Source organism: Agelaius phoeniceus, chromosome 9 (assembly GCF_051311805.1).
Source record: "Agelaius phoeniceus isolate bAgePho1 chromosome 9, bAgePho1.hap1, whole genome shotgun sequence".
NCBI classification, from domain to species: domain Eukaryota; kingdom Metazoa; phylum Chordata; class Aves; order Passeriformes; family Icteridae; genus Agelaius; species Agelaius phoeniceus.
Genome location: NC_135273.1, coordinates 24,641,023 through 24,655,308, shown reverse-complemented (window position 1 = coordinate 24,655,308; position 14,286 = coordinate 24,641,023). Strand labels below are relative to the sequence as shown.

The window sequence follows — 14,286 nt, the reverse complement described above, 5'->3', positions numbered from 1 at the left end:
CACAAGTTTTAATCACTGCAAGGAGCTTCAGCTGTGCCTAGGAGTTTTGTTCTTCCTAGTGATCCTAACTGGGAAAATCCTGAAAAAGGCAGGTCATGGCACCAGGGAGACTCAAACAATCCCTGTGCTTCCAGAGGGGTGAGGCCAAACAATGCTGCAGAGTGGAAGTCAAATGTTCAGATGGCACCTGGCAAGGAAGAAACTAGAGAGAAAGGTGTGGGCCAGCCAGGCTGTCCTTACAGCCCCCAATTCACCCAGTGCATGGCCCAGGACAGCTGATCCACATCTGCCTTCCCCAGGCTCCCCACAGGCAACAGAGAGCTCAGGGACTGCAGCCAGGCCCCTCTGTGCCTGGCTGAAGGGCACCATGGCACTCCTGGAGCACAGGGACACACACCAATCCCTTGGGACACATCTGCTGGCAGAGACAGCCCAGAGTGGCCTCTTTCAAGCACAAGGCAATACTGGCTACATTCCAAAGCAGTACTGGTACCATGCAATGAGAGAGGAGGAGTCTTATACTTTAAACTTTGATTCCTTCATTTTACAGAGGGCAGAGAGCAGCAGGCAGGACTGAGGTGTCAGGGCCATCTGGGCAGCTCTGGGCTGTGGGGCTGGGCAGGGAGGCTGGGCTGCCCAGGCCACCCTGGGGCTGGGTCACAGAGCCCTCCGAGGGCACAGCCCAGCATGGCACAGCCCAGCAGGCAGCAGCACCCTGCTCTGCCTCGAGATGGTGGAGACAAAGCCTGCTGGTGTAAAACCAAGCCTGCTGGTATAAAACCAAGCCTGGGGAGCAGAAGTACTCTCTGCCCCTCTGCTGCTGCTCAGGAGGAGCCTGCAGCAGGCACTGCCCCCAGCAGCTGGAAGATCAGGCACGGGCACAAGCACAGACCCTTGGGGACATTCCCTGCTGGCACCAGGATCAGCTGCTGTCTGCTCATGTGCCAGTGGCTCAGTTACAACAAGCTGACACTGCTTGGCACATTTCACAGCCACTTGCTGCAGTCATGGCCCTTGGATGCACGAGCAGCTCAGCTCACTGCTGCAACACTGCTGCTATCCTGAGCCCTGGGTTCTGACCTAATTACTGTCAATTGTCAGTGAAGTTACTTAAGGTATGAAAAACCCCAACAACCAAGTGGAAGGGGAGCAGAGGGAAACTTAGTTGGTTTTGCCCATAATCTTAGAGCTACATCTCTAATTCCAATCAAAAATTATTCTTTTACATGATTTCTCAGGCAGAGAAAGCTACTGCCAGCATTTGATGCCCTGGTTCTGAGCACTCACAGTACCTGTTTAAATTAGCAAGCAATCAGCACCCACAGCAGTTAACATCCCATGGACAGTATTCCAGTTGTGCATTCTTTCCTCATCCTCCTCTGCCATGGAAATCTTTATGGCACAGGGCTTGTTTTGACGAGATAGCTCTTCTTTATTCAGGAATTCTATGTACTTTTTGCTCAGATTTTCAGATTCAGTCAGTCACTCTATCCTCGAGCTGTGTGTAACATCAACATAAAATAACAAACAGAACTCAACAATCAAAACTGTTTTCTCTTTCTTAGTAGAAAAAGTCATACCACATGGCTCCACCAAGAAGATTAACAGAAACATGTTCACTATCAGTTATGCATTAATAGAAATTACAACTCTTGATGTGGAATGGATCTAAAGACCAAAAGAAGTCTGAATTTGGCTATTCAGTCTGAAGTTTGAGCCCAACTGTTGCCAAATAAGAATGAGAACTGAAACTACCTCATGTCAAAGGCGCTATTAAAACCTAAACCAATGCTCAGTGACACTGCATCTATAAAACAATCATTTCTTATCAACTCCCACATTCCTTTTCAATTCACCTTCCTACATACAGTGCATCTCTCCCCACACCTGTAACAAGAAAAGTCACTGTGTGATCACAGCAGGGGTGCTACCAACACATTTTTCCCCAGACCAAAGTATTAAGACCATCCACAGAACAACAAATGGATACTTGCTCTGTGCCTCTCCCAGAAATCATGTATGGTGGCTTTCCTCACTGCTTCATTCCCCTTTATTCCCTCATTGACAGTAACTATTCCTTTCACATTACAAACAGCATAGATACAGACACAGCAAAAAACCAAGCATTAAATCATGACAAAGAATGCTTCCCTATTTCTGAAAATATGTGAAATGAAATTACATAATTCCTGATGTGGTGCATACTCATATTTATGATATAGAATTACTTTAAAAATTACCTAATACATAAGCTAATAAAACATTCCCAAACCAAGCAGGTACCATGCTAGGTGTATGAGGTTTTTACCAAACCTGAGGTAATTTTCAGGAGGTAAGGATGATTTTAGCATCCTTTTTTACCATTTTAGGTGGTAATGTAGTTTGGACCAAAAGAAAGGACAGCAGCTGTTTCAGTTGAGCTCTGCATTTGAATTTCCAGGGTTTGTTGTAACTGCTATAAACTCAAGACAAAACTCAGCTGGTGTGAACTGAAACAAGATGTCTGAGTGAAAAAAACTGCCAGTGGAAACCACTGAGCCTGAGAATCAAAACCAGTGTTTGGACCTGCACTGCAAGCCTGATGCAAATGTTATTTTTTCTTGCACAAAATTCTAAGCCCAACTATATTTTTCACTGAAACCAAGGATTTAGGGTGCAGGGAAAGAAATTAATTTGAAATGGCATCTCCTAATGAGCAAAGAAAGATCATGGACCCAGCAAGAGCAGGGAAATTACCTTTGCATATTTAGTTCTCAAGAGCTGGAGGAGAGGATGAGAGAAATGGGACTGTGGTCTCAGTGGGGAAGTTTTTGAGAAACACAAGTGTGGCTCAGGCAGCTTGGGGGAGTGCTGGAAGATTTCAGAAGGTGCACAGATTCCTTTCTCATTAATGAAGGGGCCCTGACTCCAGCTCTGCTGAACTGGCTCTGAGTGCAAGGCTATTCAGCTCCCTGCTTTGATTGAAAGCATGAGTCTGTTACTTATGAGCTCTCAGAAGCTTTCCTTTTAATAGGAACTGGGGGGAAGGGGCAAGAAGATGGCTGGAGGAGGGGAAGGAAAAGATGGGTAGCAAAAAACACTGGTAGCAGAACATGGGACTTGAAGGGATTTGCAGGACAGGCCTTTGGGGAAGGGTTAAAAGCTTACAAGGTGAGTGATGCCTTTCCTGAGCTGATTTTTCTCATTATTCACCAACATTTTAAGAAGTAAACTGCATATTCAATCAACCCTTACCCTCTTATTTTCTCATAATCTTATGAAATTATTTATTCCGCTAGCCTGGAACTAAAAAAAAAAAAAAAAAAAAAAGATGGTTTTCAATTTCTTTTTTTCTGGTAGATATCAGCTGTATTTTAATAATACTAAAAACCAAAAAAAAAACCTAAATAAACCTAATCCTGACATCTTCCCTGCTGCAACAGAGAACATGCAGCCTGCTGTTCCAAATTGCAGACAGTCACGAGCTCTCGTCAGACTTTGTGTGGGCTTGAAATGTTCTTTTAGTCCTTTGCAGCTGAAAACTGAGCACAAATTATCACTGAAAGGATATGAAAAATTCTGCTGGGACATTTGCCATAGCTGTACAGGAATGCTCCTCAAAGCAATCAGAAAAGGGAGCAGATTACCAAGCTCAGGTTTGAGGACTGCATTGACCACTAGCTGTTTCTAACAATTTTTATTTTTTCATCTGGAGAAAAAGACAAAAACTCACTGATCAAGCTGTATTTTGCTATTTTTAATCTCTTGCCAATGAAGAGATATCAGCCACTTCTGGTCTGTAAAATCTTTGCTTATCTTCTAAACTGAGCAGAGATCTTGGCAGGAAGCTGAATGGGCAACTTCAAGATAAATCCAAGTACTTCCTGTGTGCATCAACCTGGGATGCAGCTTCAGTGCTGTAACATTTGGAGTGCTGTGCTTGAGCTCCTAGGTCCTACTAGACCATTAGTAATCACTTTTACAGAGATAGCATATCCAGAGTTTTAAAAAAAAAAAATTAGCAAAATCTTTAAATTTTTGCTCTTGGTGAGGTAATTTTTATCTGCATTGAAAACACAAAATATATGCAGAAACAGACTTTTAACCAAGTATATCAATACAATATAGAGGAAGGAAAAATAGTAATGATAAAAAGATAAGATCATTTTGCTCAGTAATGAAAACGGACTTGTGATCACAAGCAGCACCAAAGGGAAAGGAGGGATTAAGTAACACTAAATATCAACCTTTTCTTGGGGTCACTCAGATGAGTTCTGTTGCCTCTAACAAGTTTTGTGCTAATACTCAGATCTGCAGCATTGGACATGATTATCATTTATTTTTGAAAGAAGAAAGTGGACTATCCCAACATCACTAACCAAACAATATTTCCTCACTCTTTAAAGCACACACATACATAGACCACAAGAACAATGCTAACTTCTGAATTGATGCTCTTGATGTGTGAACATATGAGACAATTGCAGACATTCCAATTATCTCCAGTTCAAAGTTAGGCCAAAATTAGAAGCAGTTATGAATAATGGATTAGGTTTTAATAGAAATGGCAATGCTGCACAGAAAAAAAGATGAGAGTTTAGCTTAGCTGTGATTATGTGAACCAGGTGAGCCACACTGCTTCCTTAAACAGACACCTTGGAATTGCACATCCTCACAAGTTCAATTAACAAAACACATGTCAAAGCAGGGGTTTGTGACAGATTATCAACTGTTTTCAGATGCAATTCTGATGTTTTCAGGATAAAATTAGAAGCCAAAGTTCCTTATGAAATTATTTTTTGGAGGGTTTTTATGAGAAATAACCATGCCAAAATCCTGTCATTTACCATTGCACCCTAGGAGTCACCACCCAGGCAAAACACATATCTTGAAAGTGTCATCAGCCAACATGGAGATAAGCACCAGCTCAGATCAAAGGGTGCCTAAGCAGGCTATTGCCATTCACTGGGAAATTTTCCTGACAATCTATCATTTTAGCTAAAGAATAATAATCTTCCAAGTAGTAATGCTTCTATAGCTGGATAAGTTATTTTTGCTTGGACGTCTGTGCTACATTGCAGAAAAAGATATGGGATGAGCAATCGATTGCTGCATTATATTCCTGTAATTCTACTTTATTTTGTGGATTCTGTCAATATTGGAGCTCAGCTGATCATCATGATAGTGCAGATTGTAGGAATGGGGAGATATATGTGGCTACTTCTTTGGATTTGCACTCTTATCAGAGACCTGTTTTCCTTGACTTTGCTGTCTCCAGAGTTGTGTGCAAGTGTGGGCAGTGCCAAGTTAGGCAGTGGTTGGCACTCAGGCTCAGTGCCTTGTTATTCACAGTTTTGACAAGGGTAGCAGACAACAGGCCAGAGATGATCTTTTATGGTTTGTGCCCCGGTTTCTGTATGGTTATTTACAGATGCCCTTGCTGAAATCCTGTGTTAATCCTGCCTTCCTTCACCAACCTCAGTTTAAGTCTGACAGTATTTTGCAAACTATAAAAATGAAGTGATTACATAAAACAGTCAATGTTCTCTAGATTTTTAGTAGCAGTAAAAAGCTTTAACAACAATGAAAAAAAATATTTTGCTCAATAGACTCACTGAGAACTGCAAAACATAAAGCAGCCATTTCACCAAATTCATAGAACATCCATTACAAAAGTTAATTAATAGCTAATATGAATTATTATGTATCACGCAATGCTAAGGCCATTCAAGACTTGCATTTACTTTAGAAAATAACTACCAATAAAAAGCATATTCAATGCTTTTCATCTTTTGCTTTAAAATTACAATTCTGTTTCTAGAAGCAACTGCTCTGCTTGAACAAACCCTTCTTTGCCTCAATAGATGTAGGTGTGAGTGGGGGTAGGTGTTTAACTTCATCTACCAGGGACATGCAGCAAAACTGTGCTCAACTTGCAACACAGGGGTTTGAAATGCCAACACTGGAGTGCCTCTCCAGTCTCAAATTTCTCCAGCATCACTGAATTTTTATCCCAGAGAAACAGCAGATCCAATAAGGAACCTGGTAGTAGTTATAATGTGATACACCCCCTTTCCTGGACTGCACAAAGTATAATATGACAAGAAATTCCTCAGTCCTCTTATCAAGGGGATTTGATGCAGGCTGGTGGGTAATCATGGGAGAATTTTGTATATAATGTTTTTTATTATGGTCCTAATTATTCTTAAAACAACATGAAATGATAGAATATAGGATCTCACCAAGAAAATGGTTGTGATATGTAAACCTATAAAACATTTATGCTGTAAACAGACAAGAGAGCATTTTAGATCTCCCTAATTGAAATTGGGTTAGATTTTATTAAAGAATTTGCAAACATAACTGCTTAAATAACTTAATGCGTTTGCAATACTTCATGTGAAACAAGGTGCATTTTTTACTTTGTTATTATTAGGTCTGAACCAGCTGCCAGTGGGATGCCTTGTAAGTTTAGGATTTCTAGCTTGTCTTTGCCATGCATATATCCTGTGGGAGCCACAAGTGAGAAAATAGGAAATTATAAAATACTCACAGGGAACTAGTCTCCTACACAAGAAAAACAACGTGCTTTTCAGTGAACATTCCCAAATTAACAATCAGTACTGCAACACTGTTAAGTCATTTTGTTTAAGCAGCTTCATTTGGGGGCAAGACACTTTGAAGCTTTTTTCATATACAGATTTTAAAGGAGTGTAAGAGTACTACCTGGTCAAATATCTCATTAATTAGGAAAGTTAAAGGCATTATGAATAGACTGGCCAGGAAATCTCCCAAGACATGGAAAGCTTTTATTTTTAAACCACCAGCTCAAATACCAGTCAAACAGTAGGTAACTATCAGTTCAGGGTACACAGAAGCACCAGGGAGGGACAGGATGGCAGGGAAATTAAATAAATTTTTTAAATTGTTTTCATTCTTGCGATCCAAAATAATTGAAATATTTGTTTCATATTTTAGTTTTTATGCAATGTGTGTGTATATGAGCTTTACACAACATTTTACAGTTTGTATGTAGAGTGCTGTCTGTTTGCTTCAAGACTTTACAGAGAAAAAAACCAAATAACAGAGCTGACTATATTTTCCTGGGCAAAGGGAGACCACACTTCTGAACTGCACTTAGTGCTTCATTACAATTACTGCATTACTGCAGCCATGTCTTAGTGACAGCTATTCATTCCACAAACCCAGCATATATTTCTACAGCTTCTCTCCTCAGCTATATCAACAATCTGCATTTTGTTTGTCCCTTGTCTAGCTCTGGAGAAAAAAAAAAGGTGCTTAGGAAAGTAGGAAATGCAGGGAAAATAGCATCAAGCACTACAGCACTTTCCAATTCCTACAGAGATCACTGACTTCTGAGATCCAGTCTAAAAAATGTTTTACTAACATGGCCATGGATTTTAGGGAGCTTTGGTATCCCTGCACCAATGAAAATAACAAGGCAAAAACAAACAAAAAAAAAAACCCAAACCAAACAACTCAAAACAGAGAAATCCACCCACAGAAAATCTTACCACAAGTCTCTAAACCTGATCCAAGCCAGGCTGTGCCCACGGTGTGCACAGCTTTTGCTGTGAGAGAACAGAGCCTAATGGGGAACACAAGTGAGCAACAGAAGGAACAAGCTTCCCCAGGGGAAATAGGATCAGTTTTAAGTTTGCCACATGCTCATGCCTAGGGAATCCCCTTTGAAGTTGCTGGCTGACATGACATCTGTTTGATGCCACAGCAGCAGCTGTAGGGTTGAAATCCAGACTCACCAAAACATGCATGGCTCTTGAATTTACACCATCTGATTCTTCCTCTGGTAAGAAGGCAGAAGAATACCAATTGTAAAATTTAAGTAAAATAACAAAACTACCTCCCTAAATGATTTTTAATTCTGGCACAACAAACTTGAAAGAGACAGAGAAAAGGGTGAAAAATCCAATAATATCCTCCTGACAAAAAATATAAGTGCTCCCCCTGCCCCTAAAAAAATACAACTATTTATAAGAAACTATTGAAACTTGTTATCCTATGACTTAGCCAACTTTTAGGTGAGTGTCAAAGCAAACAGGTTCAATGAGCACATTGCTTTTTCACCATCAGCTATTTGGATTGTGGCTTGACTGGCACAGACCACAGGGAAAATAAAAACTCCAGGAAGACAGGAAATCTTTTCTTTGTAGTACATTTACATTTATGTCCTTATAAAGATACTTTCATAAAGGTTTGGGCCAAAGTAGCTCAGTCATGTGAATTCTTTGACTGATTCATGTCAAGATGCTTTAGTAAAACAGAAGATGAAGTAATTGATCACTTAATATCACTAGTACACAGATAATTTTTTTAAATTTTTTTTTTTACTTTCAACATTTATGCATCTACAGCTGGGAGTTTGTTCACCTGCAGAACAGTTCTCAGCCTAACCCAGTGCAAATTTGGCCACATAGAGCCATGCTACTTTAGAGCTTCAGGTTCAATAGTTTATGCTTGAATAACCTGAGACTGTGTCCTAGGATATGTAAAAAGGATAAACATACATATATATGGAACAATAACCTCTGTTCTGTACTAGCCAGCAGCAATTGAATACACAGTTTGTGATGTGATAGTGTCAGTCCTTCCCAAACTATGCTAAAACTCACTGTAGGTGAGAGAAAAGTACTTATAGATAAACCTAATTAAGCTTGGGAGCTCATCCATTTGTTCACTAGCTCTTGTTAGTCATCAGAATGCTTCCTTAAAAATTAATTTTGATTACTTAATTTGATGGCAGCCTTTTTCTAAAATTATACCATATTTAACTATTTTTGCAATACTTCTCCATATATTTTCCTCAAGATACTGTCAAGATCACCACACCTCGATTCTATTCCAAATAAAGACATTAGAATTAAACCAACAGCAATTAAGAGCCCTGCAAAACAAGTAGACTTCAGACTACTGTAAAACTCCCCCCAAAACTGCTGATGAACTTCTTGGCAGTGTCAGCAAAAGGAGTCCAAGCAATAGATGTTCATGGGCACTGAATTACTGCAGTAATTCAGGTAAGACAAGACACATCACATATTTAATAGAATTGCTTTTAAACTAATCCAGCTGCAGATGAGTTACTGCAAATGAGCTCATCAGCCCAGAACTTCTCTCCATCAGCTCAAAAATGAAATCTGTAGAACCAAAGAGAATGAAAACTGGGGGAGAAAAAATGGATCCCATAACTGATTGTAATGAATCTTCCAAAATACCTGTGGGAATGCTAACAATGTCACTGTCATAGTTGCTGCTAAAGCAAACAGAAGGTTGACTAATCAATCTGGCAATTCTGATCTGTTAATTGTGATGCCCTGAAGCTTATAACACTAAAAATAAACTCATTTTTTGTTGAGCTGGTTAAAAAGAAATAGCAACCCACGTGCATTTACAAAAATACCATATCAAGAAGATTGACATCAGCAGACATGCAGATTTTTCTTCCCCTGGGCACCAAATTGCTGATGTATGTACATGCTTCCTCTTTGGCATAATTCATTTTCCCTTTCTGCTCAGTGGCAGTGTCTTGGAATTGCTGGTGTCACAGCAAGCATGAATATGCAAGTAAAGGACACACTAGCTAGGATAAGTCCAGAATTCCTTCATCTTGAACCCAGCCTTGAGCCCAATTTAAAATAGAATAACAGTTGTTTTTAAATAGTCAACTTTAAAAGGCCTGAGATAAAATTAATATAAAGAGTGCCAATTAAATTAACATGCTTCTGTTATTCCTTGCTGGAGTCAAAATCAGACTGAATCATAAACATTAAAAGCATTTAAATAGGGGGATTTTGCCTTTTCTGCCCTTTCTTAAAAAAAAGTGAGAAGGCTCCATCAGCTCCTGAAAACACACAAATTGCCATTTATGTACAACAAGTTCTAGCAGCTCCTTTAAGCAGAGCAGGCCCAGCCTACATCTTTCTCTGCCATCTTTTCCTTTAGTTCACTCTGACTAAATCTCCTCTGCCTTGAAATGAGCTGAGGTCCTCAGACTCCTGTAAGGGATCTCTTGTTACATCCTTGATGCAAAGCAGAAGTATCAACCCTTTATATTTGTATTTTATTTAATCAAAGCTGATTGATCCAGTTGCTTCCTAACTGAATGTTCCTTAAATCTTAATCAGCAGGCAAGATAATTCCTAAAAACTACAGATTTCTGTGACTAGAGTATCTATGAAAACCAGGAATCAAACAGCCTAGTGGAATTCCTTTGGTAGCAGTGCCAAAATAGCCATTAAAATCTCAGTTGTTAATTAACAGCCACACAGCAGTAACATAGGCAACTCATGTCAGGTTATGTTAAATCTGTTATTTTGGCAGAGGCACTAAAATACCTGGGGATTAGCACCATGTCCTCTCTAAATCCTGGGGAAGACCTTTCCTTTCAGTCCAAGGAGGAGCTACAGGACCCAGCATCAGGGAAAAATCGGTTTCACCCTGCCCAGCAAAGAGTTATTCTCAGAGCTGCCCTTATGGCAGTGAAAACACAGTTTGCTCCACAGATACAGAACAGAATTTTCACAACCAGTTTCCCCTTTCAGACAGAACTGAGAACAGACATAGCAACAAACCACATCTTAAGTTGCTCCTGTATTTTCATCTTGGTTTGCTCTTAAAATTGCTGGATACCTAAGGGGTAGAGCTGGTCAGGACCCCTTCAGCAAAACATTTTCAAAATGGAAAATGCCATTTTCAAACTACAATACTCATCGGCTCAGACAAAACTATTATGTGGAAAGATTCCTCATGCCCCAGGTCAGGGAGAGGGAGACAAAGGCATGGTCAGTAATCATCAAAGACTGCTAGCTAGCATGCTCAACCCTGCTTCAAGCTTATAAAGCTTTGCTCAGTTCAGAACCACAATTTGAAACTCTTTCCTCCCACTCCCATCTGCTGCCAAGTTATTAATGCACCATCAAGTTATCCTGCAGCATCAATCTCTGAAATTTAGAAGTCTTCAAATTCATCGAAAAGTGGTTTGAGAACAGCTTTTAAATCTTAAAATTTGTGTACAATGAGGAAACCTTGAACACTTGTGCAGCCCTATGAACGAGACCAGAACCCAAAAGCTCTTTGAACACAGCCACCTGAGGCTTTGAAGCTCTAACTTCATTCTACTCCTTGAATTATGAAGTCTTACAAATGATCCCTATTAACACGTGCCCATATAAAAACCCTATCTAAGGCCACTGTTGTGGAGTTTAATGGCACTTCCTGGACAAATTCCTTATCTCAAGTCCAAATAAAAGGGCTCAGTCTACAGCCAAGGCCATCAATCCATAAAAGCCATGACTGTAACATCCATTTTTAATACAGCATTATTTTGCTGTATTAAATGACAGTACCAAGCTGTATATGCCTTAAAGCCTTGCACAATGGCAAGAAGCAGAACCCTGTGCTGTAACCTGCAAAGGTGGTAGGCATGCAGCAGGGTTTCTGCATGGCTCTGTGGGTACAATGCACCAGGGGAAGAGGATGTAACATGCACACACTGTCACCCTCTGTACCCTGGCCACTTGCAAAAGCTCTGGAGAGCTCTGGGGAACAGCTCAGACACCCCCCAAGTTAGAAACAAGGCTAGGCATAAACCCAGCAGTGCTTCAAAGACCTAAGCAATGTGCTGTATTCATCCTACTGTGTGCATAAAAGGGTGGGAATGGACAGATGAAGACTCGACCCTGTGTTGGTATTTAATCAACACTATGAACAATGCCATACAAAATTAGGTTCGTTTTCAATGCCAATTTCTGGGGCTTTGTCCCTCTTTGTTTCCTACAATGCAGATGCTGGGGCTTTAAAGCATGTTGACACACTCTGTTAAACGAAACCAAAGATTCATTATTAACAGACTTGTGTGGAAGTGACCAAGTGAGGGACTCGAGTAGCTTGACAATGAAAGCTCCAAGGACAGCATTTCTAGGAGAGTCCCTTTATAATTGACTTTGTAGCCTCAGATCAGCATTAATGACATTTTTAATGACTGACTTTTCTTAACTACAATTACATTTTAAATGCACACACAGGCACATTTGAACAAGTTGTTTCCAAAATGTTGTCATCTAAGACCAGTAGAAAAAACTCGAATTTCTTCTTCCCTGACTCTCTTTATAGTCTTCACTCTCAAACTGATCTCTCCTTTATTTTCATCCATTTTTCTTTGCTACAACTCCTTGTTTTTACCAAGCTATTGACCAGCAATTTTCCACTGAAGATGAGATGTAACTGTACTGGAAACTGTATCCCAACACAATAAAGCAAAATCTTACCGCCCAAATATAAAAACATACAAAGTAAGTGCAACAGCATGAAAATACCTTATCAGCATCTCACAGATGAATACTGAGGGCACAGCGAGATTAAAAAAATTTGTCAGTCTAATGTCCACAGCACGAGCAAGAACAGAACCCAAATACTGCAAGTGTCAATCCAGGCCATTAATCACAAGGTGATGGAACGTGCTGGGGTGGTGTTGGCCAGTGCCAGAGAGGCTGAAGCAACCTTGAAGGGTGAGGCAGGCACGGCGTGGCTGCTGCTGACTCACTCTGCAGCAAGATGCTGCTCTGCCCAGCTCAAGTGAACCACAGCATTGTCACCTCAAAAGCAAGCCACAGAACGAGAACAGGCTCTGCTGCTGATTAAACTGCTCTGGGGTTCACCCACCAGCAATATGAGGCAATGCCTGATGGAAACATCTTCGAAATGCAAGCAATTTGCTGAGGAACAGAACTTACATAACTACAAAAACAATTAGACCTCAGAGAGTTTCTGTATCAACAGATTTCAACACTCAGAATATAGATAGCTAAAGGTCATCATCCACACTTTACAGAAGGGAAATGAAATGAAATAAAATGATAACATGATTCATCTGCTACATGCTGTACAAGCTGAATTTAGGCCTTCAGCTCCTCTGATTTGTAAAAACTACCTTTCCAACAAGACTGCACAACACAGTGTCCCCAAAACCAAGCGTCATGTATCCTAGGAAAGGAGAAGATATTTTACTGAGCTTTTATCCTAACACACCCCCCAACATTTGTATAAACATACAAATGAGTATGTTTATATGTGTATGTTTAAATGTATATGTTTACATTTCTTGTTTATATGTTTATCAACAAGAAATATACATGCATATGCTCCTTTACATACACATAGAAAAAGTCTAAACAGACTCTGCTGGACTACCAAATGTAGAAATATGGAAAAACACCACAGAATAGATACACGTCTCAGAGAAGAGAGAGCATGCCTAGCTAGCATCGTTTTCCTTAATTTTATCTTAATCTTCCTACGTTTCTTAGTTCCACTGACAAGACAGATCTAATTTCTGATGTCACTAAAACCAACAAAACCCCAAACAAACAAAAAGATCAGGGGTTGTTTTTACAACAGATTGAATCTCTGACTAAAGCTCAATTAACTAGGTATGTTTTGCTAAGATTAATGGACATATTCTTCTAAAAGTCTCAGCAAATGTTTGAGTAAGGCTGGAAAACAGATTAGCACAGAAACAGAATGAAATCCAATACCTGTTTTTCATGCATACTTATTTGCAGGCTTGCTGGTGTTGCTCCTAGCCATAAATACTAGAAGAGGTATTGAAAGATATTCATAGCATTCAGAAAGAAATACTATCATGTTATACATTGATAGCCTACAAGTTCTTACCTTCTGCTTTTGATAACTTTTTATAAAGAATTTCAAGGTGTTTGAACAAGACTTAACAAAATTTGTCTCTCACTCTGCTGTGGGTTACCCTTACATTTACCTGACCATTACACAGTGGCAGTGCAGACACCACTCCCTGGATTCCAGCCCAGGACTGCTGCCTGGAACTTGCTCAGTGTCCACGGCAGGCAGGGGCTGTAACTGAGCAGAGCCTCACCATAAACAGGCATCAGATCTGCTACAGCACCTGCACACTCTAAAGGCTGTGGAGTACAGCTAAGAGCCAGGATTGAGACTAACAGCAAAGCAGACTTGGCAGGGGGGGAAAAAAACGTGACTTTTCTAGTAGTTGTTTAAAAGAAAAACTCATTTTAAATAAGGAAAATAATCTCTATAGCAGAACTGTTAGAATTTGGAAGGCAAAAAGGAATTTAGTAAGCAAGCAGTAAAGATGAGTAGCTACATATCCTTCTAAAATTAAGATGTGTTTAGGATGGATGACAGTGCTTGTCCTCAAATCGTGAGCAATCATGAATCTATTCCTTACACTCCCGAGTACGTGCATGTGCCCAAATTCATTTGCCATGCCCACCTACCTAG

At 40.1% G+C, this 14,286-nt stretch overlaps 1 protein-coding gene across 2 annotated transcripts in view; it reads left to right on the top strand.

Annotated features, from left to right (window-relative positions):
- RASGEF1A (RasGEF domain family member 1A) overlaps positions 1-14,286 on the top strand; it is a 144,864-nt gene that overhangs the window by 104,413 nt on the left and 26,165 nt on the right. The gene's annotated exons all lie outside the window — the stretch shown is intronic.